This window comes from Abramis brama (genome assembly GCF_963993115.1).
Source record: "Abramis brama genome assembly, chromosome: 25".
Taxonomy (NCBI): domain Eukaryota; kingdom Metazoa; phylum Chordata; class Actinopteri; order Cypriniformes; family Leuciscidae; genus Abramis; species Abramis brama.
In genome coordinates, this window is record NC_139987.1 from 21,975,294 (window position 1) to 21,999,439 (window position 24,146).

A 24,146-nucleotide genomic window follows, 5' to 3' on the forward strand; every position below is an offset into this window, starting at 1 on the left:
TAACCTAGGTAGCACCCATTTAGGGCCTACAGGAGTCTGCCCACATGGGTTGATGATGGGCTCTTGATGGGCTCCATATCGGGCCCATATGGGTAACCTAGGTAGCACCCATTTAGGGCCTACAGGAGTCTGCCCACATGGGTTGATGATGGGACCCATATAGGTCTTATCTAGGGCTCTTATGGACCACAACAGGTATATATATGGGCTACCATATTTGTCTGTTTGGGTTACCTTATTTTACAGTAAACCCCTAAATACAATCATTACATGTAATCCACTAAACTATACTAAAATGTTAAAGGTATTCAATGAACAGAAAGCAGTAGTTCACTTTTAAAGTTACTTTATTAAGCAAGTACAAGTATCACAAAACAAGAAAAGAAAAAAGTAAAAGATATATATATATATATATATATATATATATATATATATATATATATATGCATATCTGAAAAATTAACCATTTCACAAACAAAACAATAACCGTGCAGCTTCTCACTCCTCTGTTGTCGCTCTCCCAACGGCCCTTTGAAAAGAGAAAATAAATCAGTCAACCATTATGCCACTTTTTTAATTCCTTTTCACAGTTCAATCAGATGTGTCAGGTTAGCCTTTTGGTGCCCCAAATTAAGTGTATCTAGATAAGGGGTTTGCAAACCTGTCCTGGAACGCCCCCTGCACTGCACATAATGGAGGCACAAAATGTACATTTTGACCAACTTTTACCACTTTTGAAGTAATTTCTAGAAATTAGTGTTGTAGATCATTAAACCGTTATGCTGCCTCATAAGTCTGTCTGAAATCAGAATGGTTACTGCTCAAATATATAAAAAAATAAACTAAACTAAATCGGTTTTGTGAGGCACCATAGTGTGTTGTGGCGATAAAAAAAAAAAAAAAGGAGCTTTACGCCACATCTTTGTTTTGTTTACTTTTATTTTTACTTTCACTTTGCGTGTATGGGGAGGCGCTTTTCAATTAACGGCGGAGGCAAGGAGGATATAAATGTGGGTTCGTACCTGAGAGAGGTCGCGTCATCCGAAGGTTTGAAGCTGTGGGAGTGTTTGTTTGGATTGGTATTACCGTATGAAGGGGAGAGACGGCCGCTTGTGAGCTGAGGTTTCCTGTGAGTGATGTCTGGTGCGTCGCGGAGTTCACTCAACTTCACTGCGTTGCACATCCTGGTCATCTGGTTTTAATAAAGCTGAAGACAAGTATGGGCTGCTTAATCCGCCGAAACGGTGCCTGACAACAACACCCCCTAGATCCCTTCATAAGCAACAAACTTGGTCAGTACCTGTGCGCCGCCATTACACCCACTCATTCATTCATGCACGCACTCGCAAAACATTCACGCACGCACTTTTGATATGTTTATAAGTATTACTGTGATTGTTTATTGATTATTGTACCTTTTAAGTTTGTTATTGTTAGTAACTTTGAACTAATTAACAGAATGTTTATTCTGTTTTTTTTTATGGTCCTGGACGCGAATCTGCCTATTGGAAACGTGACACAGGTGACGCGGCGATTGCTACAGGTTTTTTTTTTTCCTTTTTCTTTTCACCCTTGAATTGCATTGTTGAACAGTTTTTTATTTTATTTTTATTTTTTTGGGGGTTTTTTTGTGTTCTTGAAGGTTGTTTTGTGTGTTGTTTTTGGGACATTGGAAAATAAATTTCTTCTTTTTGCTAACAGTTGTCGCTGACAAATATTTTTTTTTTGTAAATATTGTAACCGGTGGTTTTTGCTATCCGGGGAAAAATACCATCTTTGTCAGGAAATTCCTGGCTGGCGCCCGAACAGAAAGAATATATTATTTCTTTGACAGACTTTTTGTGCCAGGGTGGTCACCACCGTTACAGAGTGGCGCCCGAACAGGGACATGAACATGAACGTTGTATTTTTGTGAAAAATTTTTGCTCGGATTATTGCAACCTAAAAGACATTTCCGGATTGAGGTTGTGTGTACCTTAAAAGGAAAACCTCTTGTTTTCTTTGTGTGAACCTGCTACAAAATCTTTAACATTTTAAAAGTGATTGTGACTTGTTGAACATTCAAATTGAAAATTCAATCCCTCAAATCCTGTGACGTGTTTTGACAGAAAACTGTGTTTAAGTGGTCTAACTAGGGGATAATTACTTGTACTGGGGAAAAGTATTTTGTGAAACATTACTTTGTGTGGTTTTGTGAAAACTGTGAACTATGGTGTGAGGAAAAATTGACACAAACACTATTCATGATATACATTTTACATTTACTGATTTTCTGCCAACACTGCAACACTTCAATCACACTCGTGAACACAACAAATATGGCGGCAACCCCTCATTCCCCATCTACTTTTGTAGAAATGGAGTCACCCCCAGACATTGCAACTCCAGTATGGCCACCAGCAGTGCGACCTCTGATACCTCAAGTACCTCCACCTGGTGTCTCTGCAGTGTATAACACCCCTATTCCATTCAGTCCCATGCATCCTGTAACCTTTTTTCCAAGGTTTCCTCCTGTTCCAGCTGGCAGCACTCCCGTGCAAACTCTCACCTGGGCACCCCTAATGGATAACATGCAGCTTTGCACATCATCCGAAGGAGAAACTCCGTCTTCAGTTGCACAACACGACCTGCCAAACGTTCTACCAACTCCTGGAAGGGAAATTCAACAGGTTACTGCTCAGGTACAAGGGAACTGGGATATTTTATTTGACTTCATGAAAAGACAAGAAAAAAATGTGAATGATCTTACCCAAGAAATGAAAGTCACTTCTTCTCACCACAAAAGTCAACTCGCTGACCTTACTGCAAAAATGGAGGATAACAAGAGTCAAGTCTTCACTCTGTTGACCACCACCAAACAACAGGAGGAATCTGAAACAGACAAGTTGACTAAAGCTGTGAAGCAAATGATTACAGATGAACTGAAAAAGGTGGAATCTAATATGGTGTCGGAAATGCGTTTCATGGTGGACCAACTTCAGTCAGAAGTTCAGCAGGACCTCAAAGCTGTTCAACACGCATTTCAAATGAATCACGATCACCATACCACAGAACTTCAGCAATGTGTCACTCAAATTAACAAGTTCTCTACATGTGTAAAGGAATTGAAAGATGAGATGGAGAAAGAGTTTCAAGGACTCAAAAAACAGATTGAGGACTTCTCCGTGGCACCACCAGTTTCCAGCACCCCCATTACTTCAGCTCTGCCATCTGAGTCTTCAACTTCTGCGCCTCTTCAACCGTCATCTGTAATAAAAAGTGACCATATCAGGTTAACTTTTCCCACTTTTGGAAGGCCATCAGATGATGCAGACCCCCTACTGTACCTAACTAAGTGTCAGGATTTCTTGGCTCTTCATCCCCTCATTGATGTGGATATCTTGGCCACCTTCCGTACTGTCCTACATGGGACCGCGCGTGACTGGTGGGAGGTCAGACGTTCCAGCATAACCACATGGAGTGAGTTTGAGGCAGCTTTTCTTTCTGCATTCTTATCTGAAGATTATGAGGATGAACTGGCTGAACGGGTTAGAACAAAGATCCAGGGTGAGAAAGAATCTATAAGAGACTTTGCTTTTTCCTACAGAGCACTTTGTAGAAGATGGAAGGCTGATCTAACCGAAGGTGAAATTGTAAAGATGATACTGAAAAACATCAAGCCGTACCTGGCCAGCCAACTTCGTAGTCGAGTGAGTACTGTGGAGGAGTTGGTTAAGTTAGGACACCAACTGGAAAAAGATCATGAACAACAGCTTCGATATGAAGGTCGACTGGGTCCAAAGCATTCCCCCACATCACAAAAACCCTCACCGAACCGACCTGTTGAGAATGCCCCCGTTCAATGTTGGAGATGCAGAGGACAGCATCCGCCAGGGAAGTGTCCACACTATATACCTCCACAGTCCCCACAGCATCCATATTCCTCTCCTCAGACAAGGGGTCAGTCTTCGAACAACTCTGTTACTGCCACGAGAATGCAGAAGCCTCCATCGACCATCAAGACGACCATAATACCCACAGGCCCTAATGCACCGATGTCAGTACCTCAGCAATTGGTTGTTCCCATCAGTATTGCTGCCTGGACTGGAAAAGCCATCGTGGATACTGGTGCAAGTTTCACTCTTATTCATGAAAGTCTCATGAAGCTGTTTCCATCATCCACTCAGCTCCACCCATGGTCCCGTGGACCTCTCTACTTGGCAAATGGAAAAGCAGAGATTCCATTAGGATGGATGAATACCACCTTACAACTCCATGACCAAGCTTTCACCATACCTGCTGCTGTTCTGACGTCACAAGCTCTCGCCTATGCTGTAGTCCTAGGTTTGGATTTTATCTTCTTCAGTGGGATGCAGCTTAATGTCATAGACCAAAAATATTCTTTCAAGTTTTCTCTTGAAAAAGAGTATCCTTTTCAACCAGGCAATGCCAGTGTACCAATTGTAAGTCCAACACAAGGAAACCTGCCACAGAAGAAAATCACACAGAATCTATCTTTACTAAGTTCTATTCCACCTCCATCTACTCAACTGCTAATTCAACACCCTGACAGTATGGATAAAGAAATGTTAATTCAAAAGGCAGTGGATGAAGCTCATTTACCTCCAGATGGTAAACAACAGTTGCTCCACATCCTGCAAAGCAACCCTCAGGTGTGTACTCCCCGGAAGGGACGTACTGATGTTCTGCAACACCACATTTATACTACTTGCCAAGTACCCATTAAACAAAAACCATATCGCATGTCTTCTCTAAAACAACTTGCCATGGATGAGCAACTTGAAGAAATGCTGATGGAAGGAATTGTTGAACCATCTCACTCTGGTTGGGCCTCACCAGTGGTTTTGGTTCCTAAAAAGGATGGAAAACTTAGATTCTGTGTGGATTACAGAAAAGTTAATTCGGTCACAGAAAGTGATGCTTACCCTTTCCCCAACATTTCAGAAATCCTGGAGTCACTCTCTGGAGCTGCCATTTTCACCACTATTGATCTCAACAGTGGCTATTGGCAGGTGACAATGAACCCCGATAGCAAAGCCAAGACTGCCTTTATCACACCTGCAGGGCTCTATCAGTTTAATGTTATGCCTTTTGGTCTCAAAAATGCTCCCGCCACATTTCAGAGACTTATGGAAACAGTCCTGGGGGAGTTAAGAAGAAAAATATGCCTCGTCTATATAGACGATATAATCATTTACTCACCTTCGATCAACCAGCACTTCCATGACCTTCAGACGGTTCTTCACAGGTTGGAAATGGCTGGGCTAACTATTAATTTGAAGAAGAGCAAGTTCTGTCTGCAAGAAATCACCTTTCTGGGACATGTTGTCAGCATTCAAGGCATTTCAGCAGACCCAGGTAAGACAGAGGCCATTCACGTCTACCCTGTGCCAAAAAACCTGAAGGAGGTTCAAAGGTTCCTTGGATTAGCGGGCTGGTACCATCGGTTTGTCCAGAACTTTTCAAGAATAGCCGAACCCCTCAACTCACTGAAAAAAAAAGGACAACGATTTCAGTGGACAGTACAGTGCCAACAAGCATTCGAACAATTAAAGTCTTGCCTCACCTCATCACCCATCCTTGGCCATCCAGATCTTGCACTCCCCTTCACCGTTTACACTGACGCCAGTGACACGGGTCTGGGTGCGATTCTGGCCCAACGGAAAGATACTAGCAGGGAGGAAGTGATTGCATATGCAAGCAGATCCTTAACAGGAGCTGAATTAAATTATACCGCAACTGAAAAGGAATGTCTGGCAGTAGTGTGGGCTTTAGAAAAATGGCAACACTACCTGGAACCCAAACTTTTCACCGTTGTCACAGACCATTCCGCTCTACACTGGGTCATGGGTTCCACCAAAACCACCAGTCGTCTCATCCGTTGGGTACTGCGACTGCAGAAATTTGATTTTATAATAGAGTACAGAAAAGGGAAACTCAATGTAGCACCAGATGCTCTATCCAGGACTTCTCAAACCTCAAGTTGCAGTCTGTACACCAGCCACAAGGACCCGGAGCTTCCATTGTCAGATGTTGTCTTGTGGGAGGAACAACACAAAGACACTGAAGTTACGAAGTTATTACAAGCAGTTGCAGAAAACAGTTTAAGTCTGGTAGAACAATACGAAGTTGTTGAGGACAAATTATATCATAAAACATACCTCCCAAATAACCAGTTGCACTACCGTGTGTACGTTCCCAGTAGTCTTCGGCCCTCTCTGCTGCAGCACTATCACTCCAGTCCTCTTAGTGGCCATGGAGGAATCTACAAAACGTACAAGCGACTCCAGGAAGTAGCATTTTGGCCTGGCATGTGGTCTGATGTGAAACGTCATGTCAAAACCTGTCTAAAATGTCAAACTTTGAAAAATGATAATCGAAAACCTGCTGGAAAATTGCAGCAAATTACCACCACACACCCAAACCAAATGCTAGGAGTTGACATCATGGGTCCCTTACCACGGAGTTCAAATCAAAATGAATACCTGCTAGTGTTTGTTGATTATTATTTGCGATGGGTTGAGTTATTCCCCATCCGTCAGGCTACTGCACAAAGTGTTGCTTCCATCTTCCGAAAAGAGATCCTGACTCGATGGGGCGTTCCGGATTTCATTCTCTCAGACAGGGGCGTTCAGTTTGTCTCAGTTGTGTTCAGAGAGCTGTGTGAGAATTGGAGCATTACATCCAAACTAACTACAGCCTACCATCCACAAACCAACATGACAGAAAGAGTGAACCGTACCCTCAAAACTATGATGGCAGCCTACGTAGACGACAATCACAAGAAGTGGGATCAGTTCTTGCCCGAGTTTCGATTCGCCCTGAATTCCGCCATCCAAGAGACCACTGGACTATCTCCAGCAGAACTCCAGCTTGGCAGAAAGCTCCAAGGACCAATGGATAAAATACTTTGTGGCCCTAACTTATCTCCAGACACTGCTTCTTACGATGTGGTCCACCACCTCCATCAGCTGCAAATGCAAGCTAAAGAAAATAGTGGAAAAGCCAAGATGAGACAACTGAGGAACTATAATAAAAAGAGAAGAGTCAACTTTCAAACATAAAGACAGAGTTTGGCTGCGAAACTTTCCACAATCAAGTGCAAAACACCACTTTAGTGCAAAGTTGGCACCAAAATGGAAAGGACCGTACCGTATCCTGAAACAGTTGGGTCCACTGAACTATCAAATAGCTCGGGAAGACACAGGAGAAGATGTACGTACAGCACATGTCTGTAACTTAAAAATGTGTTTTCCAACAGCGGAAGAATTGGAGTCTCTGGAAAAAAAACAACTGTATGAGCTATTTCAAGAACCCTCGGATGATGAAGAATTTTTAGGTTTCTAATACATGTTTTTTTTAACAACCGTGGGTTGTTTTCTTCCAGGGAGGGAGAGTGTGGCGATAAAAAAAAAAAAAAAGGAGCTTTACGCCACATCTTTGTTTTGTTTACTTTTATTTTTACTTTCACTTTGCGTGTATGGGGAGGCGCTTTTCAATTAACGGCGGAGGCAAGGAGGATATAAATGTGGGTTCGTACCTGAGAGAGGTCGCGTCATCCGAAGGTTTGAAGCTGTGGGAGTGTTTGTTTGGATTGGTATTACCGTATGAAGGGGAGAGACGGCCGCTTGTGAGCTGAGGTTTCCTGTGAGTGATGTCTGGTGCGTCGCGGAGTTCACTCAACTTCACTGCGTTGCACATCCTGGTCATCTGGTTTTAATAAAGCTGAAGACAAGTATGGGCTGCTTAATCCGCCGAAACGGTGCCTGACAACAACACCCCCTAGATCCCTTCATAAGCAACAAACTTGGTCAGTACCTGTGCGCCGCCATTACACCCACTCATTCATTCATGCACGCACTCGCAAAACATTCACGCACGCACTTTTGATATGTTTATAAGTATTACTGTGATTGTTTATTGATTATTGTACCTTTTAAGTTTGTTATTGTTAGTAACTTTGAACTAATTAACAGAATGTTTATTCTGTTTTTTTTTATGGTCCTGGACGCGAATCTGCCTATTGGAAACGTGACACAGGTGACGCGGCGATTGCTACAGGGTTTTTTTTTTCCTTTTTCTTTTCACCCTTGAATTGCATTGTTGAACAGTTTTTTATTTTATTTTTATTTTTTTGGGGGGTTTTTTGTGTTCTTGAAGGTTGTTTTGTGTGTTGTTTTTGGGACATTGGAAAATAAATTTCTTCTTTTTGCTAACAGTTGTCGCTGACAAATATTTTTTTTTTGTAAATATTGTAACCGGTGGTTTTTGCTATCCGGGGAAAAATACCATCTTTGTCAGGAAATTCCTGGCTGGCGCCCGAACAGAAAGAATATATTATTTCTTTGACAGACTTTTTGTGCCAGGGTGGTCACCACCGTTACAGTGTAAACGCTGCCTGCTAAGTCGTTGCCTGATAGGGCAGCGAGGCAATGAGTCAGCTGCCTAAGTTTTCAGATGCAGACTTTGTACGTTTCCCTCATCTAATATACCTGATTCATCACATTAGCTCATTTATAGAAACTGCAAGATCTGAAGTGGGTGTGCAGTACTGAGGGTTCCCAGGACAAGTTAGAAAACCAAACATTTGCCCATCATTCATCCAACTCAAATATTGCTTATCACTTGACATGTAAGTAGTAGCAACTTTACAAAGTCTGCTCGCTCTAATGTTATGTTACAGAACATATTTCTCCTGTTTTACAACAATTGCACTGGCTCTTAGTTCAATTTTAAAAACTAAACAAGTTGGCTCCTTTATATCTTCTTCATATACACTTCCTCCACTACATCCTAAGATCGGCTTCTGCACTTACACTTGTTCTTCCACGCACTCGGACAACTTCCATGGGGTCACAAGCTTTTGGTTGTGCTGCTCCTGATGCCATCACTTCCTCTTCACTTCTTGCCCGCTGTCTGTACTATCCTGTATAAATAAAAGCAAGAAAACTCAATACAAAATAAGTCATGTACAAGATTTTCACTTTACAGTTCAATTAGTCGGGTAGAAAACAAAGTATACAACACAATCCATTCTAAAACACATTTTATGTATTCACACAAGCAATTCTTCAGAGCCCCAACATGGAATTGTAAAAAAAATATATATATATTACTCCCATGTGTCAGTTACGATTACTATAATGATAAGGTCATGATTTCATCTTTAAAACAGATGAAGAAATCAACAAATTGTGGTGTTGAGCTGAGAGGGTTGTGGTCTGTTGCTCTTTGAATTAGATCTTTCAATGCAGGTTTATATTGTTTCAACAATTTGCCTGACCCCTGGGGGCTCTGTATATTTCTGATAATATTTGTGGAGAAACATTACACTGTTTTAATTCAGAATCCTAACCATACATTGTAGGCTACTAATTAAAAGTAATTTATTAAATCAAGTAAAATAAAAAATAACACAAAAGGCCAATGAATCTGTACCAGAAGTGATAGTGCAATGTAGCAGCTAGAGAATAATCCTCCATCAAATTGCCAGTAATCAGCTGTATCCTTGGCCAATCTGAAGAGGGGGAAAGAAGAAATTATTCAATGAAAAGTCCTTAAAAAGCAGTATTTTCTTATATCATTCCTTTAAACAATCTTAAATTGTAAAAACGTTTGCCATTATAACATTCACACTACATGAACTGAGTGATGTCAAGGGCTGGGTAAAAAATATTGATTTCTCGATTTTAATTGATTCTCATTTTTACGAAATGATATCAGTTCTTAAATCCCAAAAATCGATTAGTCATCCTCATCCTGTTTTCAGTTGATGAATGAATGGAACATAGCGCGCATCCCATCCAATAAATCCAGCCCTAGTAATGTCATCTTTGAGACTGTTAGTTGTTACATGATTAAAAATGTAAACTTTAAGCATGGCAATCCCATCAGAAATCTGTATCATAGCAAGGGAAGCACACACACACACACAAAAAAAAACAACAACTAAAGAAAACAATTGGTACCAAAATCAAACCATCAAATAATTTTACCTGCAGCCATTTATCCAATTATGACACGTCTGAGGGTCTTTCCCTTTATGGTGTCCAGTGATTAAAGAAGGGACTGATGAAGGTGACATGAATCCACTTTCAGTGCGCCACTTCAGCAGAAAAAAGACAAAAGGACAAAAAAGTTACTCAGACTTTCTATCAGTAACATTAAATGTCTTACTTTAAAGGTGAAAATCATATTAATACTATATATTAAACCCAGTGTAGGTTTTTGAACAGTGGGTAAAATTAACTTACTGTAACAGTTAGTTGGTGAATGGGTCTTTCTGTTGGGTGTTCTCCCCAGAAAAAAATTATTCCAATGCTTGATCTAAAAAAAAAAAAAAAAAAAAGGAAACAAATATATTTTCAATACTGTTATCAGTGTTTGAAGAGGTTATGTAAACATACTTCTAACGAATAAATGACTGTTTTATCACTTTACTCATTCCCACGCTTTTTTACCTCTAATGCGTTTTTAAACTAACGTTAGCTGACATTAAACACACAACATTACCAACAACAAAACACAGCAATGTCAGATGGTACTAAATTACATTGAAATACGTGCTTATATTGCTACAGCAGTACAAAAACACACAGAGAGATAACTTATTTAACGTATAAGGTTGCATTAAGCCTATGACCGTTTCTCATGTCCATAAACGTTAATTTAACTCACTGCTAAGGACTGAAAAATGTTTTCTTACCTGATATCGCCAGTATTTTTACAGACCACGTACGACCCCTTCCTCTGTTCACATTCCAGCTTTTGTTCTTCATTGATATCAACTTAAATTCGCTCAAAATTTAAGAATTCAACAGGCATATAAAATAATCCAGGTCTGACCGAGTAATCAATGCAAGCAGCAGCTCAGCTGCTCAGTGCTCACCGACCGAGAGTAACGGACGTATTTTCAAATTTAAAATAGGCGCGCAGAGCCGCGCACACTCTCATTCGACAGTTTCCTGGAAGACAGACAGATTAACCAATCATGCTCAAAGTAAAACGGCGAAACAACCAATAACAATAGTTTGCGCGAGTTAACATATCGGTGTATTGAGTTTTATTTGCAGTCTGTATTATTATTTAATTAATTAGTCAAATGACATGACAGTGTATATACAAACGTAATAATGCAATGCAAACGGTTAGGCAAGCAGACAAAATTGTAAATTCACACAAAATCACATAAGGCAAAAGGTTTGAAACTAGTATTGTTAATAATGATAATTATATTTTAACATATACACTGAAGAGCTGTTATATAAAAAAAAATAATGAAATGCTAATTAATTGTCACAATAATGTTAAAAGGCAGATATTTCTGTTGTATGTTGTTTCAACGTACAGATCTTGTAAAAAATGTCAAAGTTGATTTAGAAGTGTTTTAAGTGTTTTAAATCTTTTACTTTTTTTGTTTTGGGATACTTGTACTTGCTTAATAAAGTAACTTTAAAAGTGAACTACTGCTTTCTGTTCATTGAATACCTTTAACATTTTAGTATAGTTTAGTGGATTACATGTAATGATTGTATTTAGGGGTTTACTGTAAAATAAGGTAACCCAAACAGACAAATATGGTAGCCCATATATATACCCGTTGTGGCCCATAAGAGCCCTAGATAAGACCTATCTGGGTCCCATCATCAACCCATGTGGGCTGATGTACTCCTGTAGGCCCTAAATGGGTGCTACCTAGGCTACCCATATGGGCCCGATATGGAGCCCATCAAGAGCCCATCATCAACCCATGTGGGCAGACTCCTGTAGGCCCTAAATGGGTGCTACCTAGGCTACCCATATGGGCCCGATATGGAGCCCATCAAGAGCCCATCATCAACCCATGTGGGCAGACTCCTGTAGGCCCTAAATGGGTGCTACCTAGGTTACCCATATGGGCCCGATATGGAGCCCATCAAGAGCCCATCATCAACCCATCTGGGCTAACACATGTGGGGCCACCACGGAAACCGCGGCCAAAATTAGCTGGGTTCCCAGTTGGGTAGCCCAGGTGAGCCCCTGATATCAGCCCATTTGCAGCCCGTTTGGGCCCCACATGTGTTGGCTGGGGATCTTGTAAAAATGTCAACGTTGATTTAGAAGGGGTTTTGTTAATCTTTTTCAACAACAAACTGACATTATTTCAACCATATTTCAACGTTGAAAGTCGGTCATGTGCTGGCTGGGTATGTACTCATTTCCCATTAGTGAACTGACTAGGCCCACTCTGTACCCCTGTTGCCCATTTGTAACCCATATGGGCCCCACATAAACGTGTTGGCTGGGTACATTTCATTTTTTGTTGTGCAGGTTGCACAGTATTTGTAGTGTTCTCTGTACCTATTGTCCTGTGTATTGTTCATAATAAAGTTCGTTGAAAAACAAATTGAGCCCGTCCACCATTTTGGGATCCTATCGGTTGCCAGGGCAACAGTGTAATGGGCCTTTCACACAGGACGCGGTATGCGCGGTGCTGCGCTATAAAACCCATTCAACTCAATGGCTTGCGCCGCGCAAGGACGTTTTGTTGCTGCGTCGACCAAAGCGCAAGCGCAGCGGTGTGCATCATTGGCGTGCTCACGCGCACGCCGCGGTCAAAGTTCAAAATAGTTCAACTTTTGCCGCTGCGCTCTGTGACGATTCCCAACGCGGCCAATAGAATCGGGGGATCCACACAAGCACGGAAATCAAAATGGATGAAAGTAAATTATATTAAGACATCGTATGGTATGAACGATCGTCTCATAGACAGACAGATTTACATTAAAAATAGTTGTGTTTTAACAGTCAGGTAACTTGTAGGTAGACAATGTGTGTAAACAGTTTTTTCGCGTTGTATCTGAAGGGCAACGCTGAACCCAGCGGCAAGCGCCGTGCATACCGCGTCCTGTGTGAAAGGCCCATAAGAGCGATACAGAGACTGAGCAGGAAAGACGGCTCGAGGAATTATAATAGAAATTACGAGAAAATTAAGAAGAAATGAAGAATGCGGCAAAAGAAAAGGGTCCTTACAGGGAGAAACTTACTACCAGTGCCAAGCAAAAATGTTGTTTTACATTAGAAATTTTTAAATACGAAAAAACTGTAAAACTGTAGAAAGAATAATTATAATTATAAGAATTATAAATTATTTTCTTTTCAAAAAATTTATAGCGTTTTGAAAAGATCTTTTTTTTTTACTTTGAATTTATCATCAACAATATTACAACTTTGCAGACTTTGTTCATTCACATACAGCTACATTACACACTGCATGAAAGGTATTTTTCAAAAACCCATAATAGGGGCACTTTAATTGATAATTACAATTGTTTCTCAATACGAATTCACGTAAGGACTGCTGCTGGCAGCTGCTCTAACTCAAAATGGAGACAACTCTGTATTTTGGGGTATTTGCTGTGTATCAACCCTCCCCCAAAGTTTAACTTGCAGACACGAGTTAAATGAACTTTTACAAGCTAGATAGAACTCACAAGTACTCAACATTATGTATTACTTTTTAAGTTAATTTCCAAAAACGTAAATTTCATATAACTTCATGGGGCATTCATGTTGAATACTCTTTTGAATGGTGTTATCAAATAATGATCTATTGCTAAAAAGGTGATAGAGAAAAACAACAACAACATGAAAGTAAGTCATACAGTTAACAAATGTGATATAGAAAAACATAATGGTGTTTGAATATCTAAATGCCACCTCTGATGCAGATTCTGTTTTCTCTGCAGTGGGATAAAATATTTTTGTTGATAGTCAATTTGATTGGTAAAAGCCATATAGTGACTTAAAATGTATATCATTTAACATAAAAGATTACAGTTTGGGGGAAATTGCCTTTATAAAGGTAAAAAAAAAATGCACTGAGAATCAATTTAAGATTATTGGTTCAGAATATTATGACGTTTACAACACATAACACTTTATTGAAATTTTTAGTTAGGCTATTGCACCACCACAGTATTTGAGAAGGGTATGATTTTATTATAATATTAGGACAATGTGTACATGACTCGCTGTGTGAGGAAAGTGAGCCGCCTGCTGTGTGAGGAGAGTGAGTCGCTCGCTGTGTGAGGAGAGTGAGTCGCCCGCTGTGTGAGGAGAGTGAGTCGCTCGCTGTGTGAGGTGAATCGCTCGCTGTGTGAGGAGAGTGAGTCGCTCGCTGTGTGAGGTGAATCGCTCGCTGTGTGAGGAGAGTGAGTCGCTCGCTGTGTGAGGTGAATCGCTCGCTGTGTGAGGAAAGTGAGTCGCTCGCTGTGTGAGAAAAGTGAGTCGCCCGCTGTGTGAGGAGAGTGAGTCGCCGCCCGCTGTGTGAGGAGAGTGAGTCGCTCGCTGTGTGAGGAGGGTACGTATACAGATCCACCGCTGGCCTATCAGTGGGAAAGTCAGTAGCTAGTGGCTATAGTAAAGTGACTTCCCACGACAAATCATTTGTCCTATTTTTGAACCTTCCGGCCCGCCATAGCCAATGAGCGTTTGATATCACTGCCGTAAAACATGTCGTAAGGCTTCTTGAGGGCGCAATTTTTGAATTTGAATTCATCACGAGCGCGGGATTTGACAGTTACGGACTGCGCTGCTGTGATAGCCTTTGAAATGGAGATGAAGATCACTCACTGGATAAAGGGCTGAATTTGGATCTCTTTCTTGCAAACGTATGGATTCTAAAGATTTGGATTATAATATCAAGCTAATAAAATTGATGTCTTTTGTGAATTTATGTTGGGTTTTGGTGTATTATTGTTCTATTGGAGAAAACGCATTTTGTGTCTCACTGTAAATAAACTAAATATTACAAAATGGTTAAACGATTAAAGGGTTAGTTCACCCAAAAATGAAAATTCTGTCAGTAATTACTCACCCTCATGTTGTTCCAACCACGTAAGACCTTCGTTCATCTTCGGAACACAAATTAAGATATTTTTGATGAAATCTGAGTGCTGGATCACTTCTCCATAGGCTGCTAGGTGACCGAAACTTGCTGGCCCAGAAAAGTTATTAAAGAGATCGTTAATATAGTCCAAGTGACTACAGTGGCTCAATCTTAAGTATATCAAGCGAAGAAAATGCTTTTTGTGCGCAAAAACAAACAAAAATAATGACTTTATTCCACTATTCATTTCCTTCTCTCTGGGCCTCTAGTTGGTTCACGTAATGTTTTTGCGCTGCGCGTCTGTGTTACACGTCACCACGTAGGCTCACAATTGGCCGACGCTGGTCATGTGTGTGATGCGTGTTGACGTGCAACACAGACGCGCAGCGCAAAAACACTACGAGGCCCAGAGAGAAGGAAATGAATAGTGGAATAAAGTCGTTATTTTTGTTTGTTTTTGCGCACAAAAATTATTCTCGTCGCTTGATATACTTAAGATTAAGCCACTGTAGTCACTTGGACTATATTAACGATCTCTTTAATAACTTTTCTGGGCCAGCAAGTTTCGGTCACCTAGCAGCCTATGGAGCAGTGATCAGCTCTCAGATTTCATCAAAAATATCTTAATTTATGTTCCGAAGATGAACGAAGGTCTTACGCGGTTGGAACAACACGAGGGTGAGTAATTACTGACAGAATTTTCATTTTTGGGTGAACTAACCCTTTAAATAAGGTATTTTTAAGGTTTTAAAGTGTATTCTTGTTTAACTGCATGTAGGCTAATCCTCCGAAACGAGTTTGCAGCAGAAGGCACGAACAGAGCGAAATGTTATTAGCCTATTTCTTGAGTAAACTGCATTTAATAAATGCGACTGAAAACGTAATTGATAAGACATTTGAATGCAATAGAGTCAAAACATTAATGCCACGATTTTAATATGCATAAATAAGAATACGTACAAATATGTACGTCGGTAGAGATGTTCATACGTAAATAATTTACGTTTTTGTGCTGTTAATACGTAAATATTTTACGTTTTAGTGCTGTAAATACGTCAGTATTATACGTTTCTGTGTGTATAAAACGTAAGTAAATGTTCGTATGGTAGAATTACACTTTACGTAAAAATACACACGTATTCTCATGAGATCACGTTGCAGCATCATTTAGCAGATGCTTTTATCCAAAGCGGCTTTCAAATGAGAACAATAGAAGCAATCAGCCCAACAAGAGGGCAACAGAATAAAAGTGCTGTAACGTTAGTCTAGCACAGTACACATATTTATGATCATGATTTCTGTCACAATCTGGAAATGTTTTTTTTTCTTCTTCTTGAAGGATGCATTGCATACAATGCTGCCTAAGAATCTTGATAAAATTTGGTGTCTTGAGGCAGCATAATTGAGTAGCTTACCTTTTTGAACTGCACTAATGATGCATTAAAATGCTACCTCTATAGGCAATTAATTAGGGTTAACGTAAGTATCTTACTCCATATATCTGTACGCATCACAACTCAGGAACACATTATAACGTTGCAATTTCTGCAATTATTCAATGACTGATCTCAGAGATCAAAGTAAAAAAACAAAACAATTATGAATGACAATCCGTAAAAATGTCCACCAGAGAAGATGCTGGCTGAAGTATTCTAAGTGTGAGAATGTGCTTAACAGACATTTTAAACCAACGATAAAACAAAGCATAGATAAGAGGATTCAGACCTGAGTTAACATACAAGGTCCATGTTAGTAATGTCATTGTAGTGGAAGAGATTGCAGTGGTTTCTGTTAAAGAACAGATATAGAACGGAATGCCACAAAATAGATAAACCGTCACAATGATTCCTAATGTCACTGCTGCTTTACTCTCAGATTTTCTCCTAACTGAAACTTCCATTACACATTTACCACCCTTCAGAGAGTTTATAACTTTCACTTGCTGTTGTGCGACATAAAATATCCTCAGATATAAAGTTATAATCAGGATACAAGGAAATAGGAAGGAAAAGATTAAATCAGTGAATCTCCAAGCAGGAGTAATCATAACAATACACTGACCCTAACAACCATCTGGTCTGTGTAAGGTATTAAAATATCCATTATAATTACAAAGGCTATATTGTAAACTGAACAGCAAAACCAGCAGAGACAGATGCTTATTAAAGTTTTAGTTGTGGTTATTTTCTGTGGGTACTGTAAAGGGTTACACACGGCCACATAACGATCACCAGCAATTAATACTAGATTACTTAGAGATGTAGAAAGAAGCAGTCTGAGAGTAATTACGAAGAGTCCACAGTAAGTGTCTCCAAAGTACCAACACGTCTCAATCAGATTTATGGCATCCAGAGGCATCACAATAAGTCCAATAAGCAGGTCGGCCACAGCCAGAGAGAGAATAATCAGGTTTGTTGGAGTGTGAAGCTTCTTGAAGTGAGAGATGGAGATGATCACCAGCAGGTTCAGAAACACAGTCCATGCTGACAGCAGAGAGAAAAACACATACATGATATTGTATTCATGATTGGAGCGTTTTTCCTTGACACATGATGAGTTGATGGCAGGAAAGCAGTATTGAGTCTCATGATCCTCTGTCTCATAGGCCATGAGTGAGTCTCCTCCTGTTAGGAGTTTGTTCTGCTCTCCTTTCTGTCCTTTCATTTATATAGTGTCTGGATCCGACAGATAAACCCATCTACCACTCTAATTGTGGTTATAATAATAATATAATTATTATATTCTAAGTCTCAACTTAATGAGGGAGTATTTTGAAAGTCAGTGGGCTCCAAACAACATTGGACACAACTTCTGTCATTGGTCTGTCATTGCACTGACAAAAACACACAATAATACATTTTCCAAAATATTTGAAAGAAAAATGCATACTGGTTTGGAAGCACGAGTGTGAGCAAATTATTTATGCATTTATTTTGGATTAACTACCTAAAATAATTAATATAATTTAAGTCAAGTCAAGTCAAGTGTATTTATATAGCGCTTTTCACAATACAGATTGCATCAAAGCAGCTTCACAGCATTAAACCAAAATAACACAACAAGGTTGTTTCTAGTGTAAATTTATTGATTGATAAAATTAAATTAATATCCCCAAAATATCCCCAACTGAGCAAGCCAAAGGCAACAGTGGCAAGGAACCGAAAACTCCATCAAGTGACCTAATGGTGTCCTAAAACTCAATCAGGTGACCCAATGGAGAAAAAAAAACCTTGGGAGAACCCAGGCTCAGTCGGGGACCAGTTCTCCTCTGGCATTTATGAACTAGAGGCCAGATTGTAGTTTGAACAGTAAGATTTAAAATGTTATATGAATGCCTGGCTGAAGAGATGCGTCTTTAATCTAGTTTTAAACTGGGAGAGCGAGTCTGAGCAACGAACAGTATCAGGAAGGCTATTCCAGAGTTTCGGAGCTAAATGTGAAAATGCTCTCCCTCCTTTGGTGGATCTGGATATCCTAGGTATGACCAAAAGCCTCGAATTTAGTGATCTTAAAGAGCGCGATGGATTATAGGGCGATAGAAGATCCATTAAATAGACTGGAGCTAAGCCGTTTAGGGCTTTATAAGTCAGTAGCAATACCTTGTAATTGATACGGAACTTTATAGGTAACCAATGCAGTGATGATAAAATCGGTGTTATATGATCATATTTTCTTGATCTAGTAAGAACTCTAGCGGCTGCATTTTGGACTAACTGTAGCTTGTTTATTGAGGATGCAGGACAACCAGCTAATAAAGCATTACAGTAATCTAGTCTCGAGGTCATGAATGCATGAACTAACTTTTCTGCATCGGAAACTGATAGTATATTACGTAGCTTAGCAATGTTTCTAAGGTGGAAAAAGGCTGTTCTTGTAACATATGAAATATGATTTTCAAAAGACAGGTTGCAATCGAGTATAACACCCAGGTATTTTACTGTAGAGGATAAAGTAACAGGACATCCTACGATGTTAAAATTGTATTGTGAGAGGTTTTGTGGGCGGTTTTTTGAACCGATAAGTATTACCTCTGTCTTGTCTGGATTTAATAAAAGAAAATTACGCGTCATCCAATCTTTGATATCTTTAACTCATTTTGTCAATTTGGATAATTTAGCGTTTTCATCCGGCCGTGATGAAATATATATTTGAGTGTCATCAGCATAACAATGGAAACTAATTCCATGTTTCCTTATAATATTTCCAAGTGGCAGCATATATATTGAGAATAACAGAGGGCCTAACACAGATCCCTGCGGCACTCCATAGTTTACTGTAGTTATGATCGATTTTTCTCCATTTAAAGAGACAAAATGGTAGCGGTCAGATAGGTATGATTTGAACCAGCTTAATGCTTGTCCTTGAACACCAGTATAATTTTGTAGTCGATCTAAGAGTATTGTGTGATCTATAGTATCGAACGCAGCACTTAGATCAAGTAAAACTAGTATTGAGAAACAGCCTTGGTCAGAAGCTAAAAGTAAATCATTTATGATTTTAACGAGCGCAGTTTCAGTGCTGTGATGCGGTCTGAATCCAGACTGAAACTTTTCATAGATATCATTTTCTTGTAAGAAAGAGCCCAGTTGAGCGGACACCACTTTTTCTAATATTTTAGACATAAATGGAAGATTTGAAATGGGTCTATAATTTGCTAGATTATTAAGATCTAATTGTGGTTTCTTAATGAGAGGTTTTATAACTGCCAGTTTAAATGTTCTAGGAACATGACCTAAAGATAAAGATGAGTTAATAATATTGAGGAGAGGCTCTTCCTGTCATGATAAATCACTGGAAGCAATAGCAGGTGAACAGGTGTTTATTAGGACTCAACACACAAACGTGAAAATCACTCAAAGTCAATGAGGAAGTTCCTTCTCAGGGTGCGCTCGCGAAATCGCTTCTCTATCCACTCGATGACGGGTTCTCTCAGGGGAAGACGCTCAGGCTCGGTCACACAGGGACTTCGATGGTCTGGTGCTCGGTGCTCGGTGCTCGGTGATCGGTGCTCGGGTGCGGTGAAACAACAGGAACCTCCACTGAAGACGACAACAACCCGGAAGACGACACGAACACACAAGCAGGACAGCCAAACAACGGATGGACACTGGAATAGAGAGATGAGTGAGTATATGTAGGGAATGGTAATGGGAAACAGCTGAGGTGGGGAATGAGACGATTGCAGACAGCTGGAGCACTGAACAAACACGCGAGCGGGGCAACGCCCACTCACGCAAACTCACAGACATGTAAACAAACAGTTACACGAGACACAGAGGAAACGATGAATTATCAACCGTGACAGTACCCCCTCTCCTAGGAATGCCTCACGGCATTCCCAGACCTCCTTACCTGTCGATTGAAATCATCGATAAGGGAGTGATCCAGGATGTCACGAGCAGGAACCCAACTTCTCTCCTCCGGACCGTAACCTTCCCAATCCACCAAGTACTGAAATCCGCGTCCCCTCCGCCTAGAATCCAGGATGCGACGGACCGAATAGGATGGTTCCCCGTCTACGAGTCGCGGCGGTGGGGGAACCGGGACTGGCGGATTAATATGTGAAAAAAACACAGGCTTGACTTTAGAAACGTGGAAGACGGGGTGAATTCTCCTGTACGCCGGAGGAAGATTGAGGCGGACTGCCACCGGACTAACAATCTTGGTGACAGAAAACGGGCCAATGAATTTAGGAGCTAGTTTATTCGACACAGAACGGAGAGGAATGTTCTTGGTAGAAAGCCACACTTTGGAACCGACGACGTATACAGGAGGCCTTGACCGGTGGCGATCGGCCTTGGCCTTGGTGCGCTCCCGCACTTGGAGGAGTGTCTCTCGGGCCCTCGTCCAAGTACGGTGACACCTCTGGATGAAGGCGTGGGCGGAGGAGACCGCGACTTCGGATTCAGCACTAGGAAAAACAGGTGGTTGGTACCCTACACTACACTCAAACGGAGATAGGCCCGTGGATGACACTGGCAACGTATTGTGGGCGTACTCCACCGTAGAAAGTTGTTGACTCCAGGAGGAAGGATTCCTGGAGACCAAACATCGTAACGTTCTTTCCAAATCTTGGTTGGCTCTCTCAGTTTGACCATTGCTCTGGGGATGGAACCCAGAGGACAGACTGACCGTCGCCCCCAGCAATCTACAAAACTCTCGCCAAAATCTGGACACAAACTGGGGTCCCCTGTCAGAAACCACGTCTGTCGGGAGGCCATGTAACCGAAAGACGTGGTCAACGACTGCCACCGCTGTCTCCTTGGCTGAAGGTAATTTGGGCAAGGGAATAAAGTGGGCTGCCTTCGAGAATCGGTCCACCACGGTCAAAACAACCGTGTTACCCTGGGAGGGTGGGAGGGCGGTGATAAAATCTAGAGCGATGTTGGACCAAGGTCTCGAAGGCACCGACAGCGGTTGAAGTAACCCATCTGGGGGTCGATTGGACGACTTACCAGTGGCGCAACTAGAGCAAGCCAAAACAAAATTGTGAACGTCACGAGCCATACGAGGCCACCAGAATCGCTGCTTAACTAGAAATATAGTACGACTCACCCCTGGATGGCAAGCTAGACTGGAACAATGACCCCACTGGATAACGTCAGATCGTAATCCCTCCGGCACAAATAAACGGTTAGGTGGACACCGGATCGGAGGCGTTACCCCTTCTAAGGCCTTCTTGACCTTCGATTCGACCTCCCAAGTGAGCGAAGAGATAATTAGGGTCTCAGGAAAAATGCGCTCGGGAGTAGATTCGTGTTCGGGACGATCAAAAATACGCGACAAAGAATCGGGTTTGATGTTCTTGGAACCCAGACGATAGGAAAGAGTAAAATCGAAACGGCCGAAAAAAAGTGCCCACCGAGCCTGCCTGGAGTTCAATCTTTTGGCGGTTCTAATGTACTCCAAATTCTTGTGGTCAGTCCAGACTATAAAGGGTACCCCTGAACCCTCCAACCAGTGACGCCATTCCTCCAATGCTAGCTTGACTGCCAACAACTCACGGTTACCAATGTCATAATTACGTTCAGCAGGAGATAATCGATGTGACAAAAACGCGCAGGGATGCATTCTGTCGTCTGAAGGAGAGCGTTGTGAAAGAACTGCACCTACCCCCACCTCTGACGCATCGACCTCTACCACAAACTGACGCGAAGCATCAGGGGCAATTAAGATTGGAGCTGAAACAAAGCGGCTCTTGAGTTTGGCAAACGCAGCCTCAGCTGCGTCTGACCACCTGAACGCAGTTTTGGGAGAGGTCAAGGCAGTCAGAGGTGCGGCTAGTTGGCTGAAATTGCGAATAAAACGCAGATAGAAGTTGGCGAATCCCAAAAACCGCTGCAGGGCCTTGCGGGAATCTGGGATTGGCCACTCTACCACAGCCTTAACCTTGTCAGGATCCATAAGCATACCTTCAGCCGACACGATGTGTCCCAGAAAAGGAACCGACTGTGCATGGAAAACGCATTTCTCCGCCTTGACAAAAAGCCCATTCTCCAACAACCTTTGAAGCACTAGTCGTACATGTTGCACATGTTCCTGGAGAGACGAAGAAAAAATCAATATGTCATCCAGGTAAACATATATGAATTGATCGATCATGTCTCGCAACACATCATTGACTAGTGCCTGGAAGACTGCGGGACTATTGGAAAGCCCAAATGGCATAACCAAATATTCAAAATGTCCCCTAGGGGTGTTAAAAGCAGTCTTCCATTCATCCCCCTTCCTGATGCGGACCAAATGATAAGCATTACGCAAGTCCAGTTTTGTGAAGAGTGAGGCTCCCTGCAACCTCTCGAAGGCTGAAGACATCAACGGCAAAGGATAAGTATTCTTTACCGTGATGTTATTCAACCCTCGGTAATCAATGCAAGGTCGCAGAGATCCGTCTTTCTTCCCCACAAAAAAGAACCCCGCCCCCGCTGGAGAAGAGGAAGCACGGATGAACCCGGTTGCCAGAGAATCAGAAATATATTTCTCCATAGCCTCCCTCTCCGGAACTGAGAGTGAATAGATCTTGCCCTTAGGCGGAGACTTACCTGGCAGTAAATCTATTGCACAGTCATAGGGACGATGCGGAGGGAGAGAAGCAGCCCTTGACTTACTGAACACTTCTCTCAGGTCCTGGTACTCCCCGGGCACGTTTGATAAGTCCACTGCTTCCTCCTGAAACACAGGGACAGAAACAACAGAACAAGCAGACACTAGACACGAACTATGACACTCAGTGCTCCAGGCTGAGATGGTTCTCCTCTTCCAATCAATACGGGGGTTGTGCAAGCTAAGCCAGGGGTGTCCTAAAACTATGGGTGTGAGTTGTGAGTCCGTAATGTAAAATGAAATAGTCTCGGCGTGATTTCCTGATGTGATGAGAGTAAGTCTTTCGGTTGCTTGAGAGATGGTAGGTAGAGTTTGTCCGTTAAGTGCATTGACTGTGATCTTCTGGGGAAGTGTTCGGAAGGGAATCTGTAACTGTAGTGCAAACCGGTGATCCATGAAGTTACCTTCGGCTCCAGAGTCTATGAGTGCACTGCAGTGGTGATCGTGATTAGACCATCTCAGTCTTACCGGGAGGATGGTGGAAGTGGATGAGGTCTTTCCTGCGGAGATCCCACCCGATAGTAGCCTCATACTTACTATCGGGCTGGGCCTTTTACCGGACAACCATGAGCAAAATGTCCGGTGCCACCACAGTATAGACAAAGGCCCTGGGATCTCCGCCTCTCTCTCTCCTCCCGGGAAAGCCGAGCTCGCCCTACCTGCATGGGCTCGGGATCGTGGGGACTGAACGCGTCCAGGCCGCTGGACCGCTGGTTCTCCATCCCGCCGCGAACCGGGTTGGGTGACGTCCTCTGACCAATCCGAGACAGTCGGGCGTCCACCCTCAAGGCCAGGTCGATGAGCCCATTGAGAGAAGATGGGAGGTCCAGGGCGTAGATCTCTCTCTGGACGCGTTCGGCCAGCCCATGCAGGAAATGATCCCACTGCGCCTCCTCGTTCCAGCGACACTCGGCCGCCAGGGTCTTAAACTCGATGGAATAATCTGACACGGAACGATCTCCTTGACGTAGATCCGCCAAGACCCTGGCAGCCTCCTTTCCCGCGACGGCCCGATCAAAAACGCGTCTCATCTCCGTCGCGAGTGCCTGGAACGAGGAGCAGCACTGGTCTTGGTTCTCCCACACTGCAGTTCTCCAAAGCGCCGCTCTCCCAGTCAGCAGAGTGAGCACGAATGCCACCTTTGTCTCCTCCCTCTCAAAAGTTCTGGGCTGTA

The 24,146-nt window shown here is 42.0% G+C and overlaps 1 long non-coding RNA gene and 1 pseudogene across 2 annotated transcripts; both read right to left on the bottom strand.

The window, feature by feature from the left end:
- Window positions 1–397: 397 nt before the first annotated feature.
- On the bottom strand, window positions 398–12,213 carry LOC311077049. The gene is made up of 5 exons (XR_014604737.1): window positions 10,254–12,213; window positions 9,996–10,105; window positions 9,439–9,517; window positions 8,817–8,926; window positions 398–529 (listed from the first exon to the last, which is right to left on the bottom strand). It is a non-coding gene; the product is annotated as an uncharacterized lncRNA (long non-coding RNA).
- Window positions 12,214–16,466: 4,253 nt separating this feature from the next.
- LOC311077032 (trace amine-associated receptor 13c-like) lies at window positions 16,467–17,533 on the bottom strand (annotated as a pseudogene). Its single transcript has one exon. The product of its transcript is annotated as a trace amine-associated receptor 13c-like (transcript).
- Between the last annotated feature and the right edge of the window lie 6,613 nt (window positions 17,534–24,146).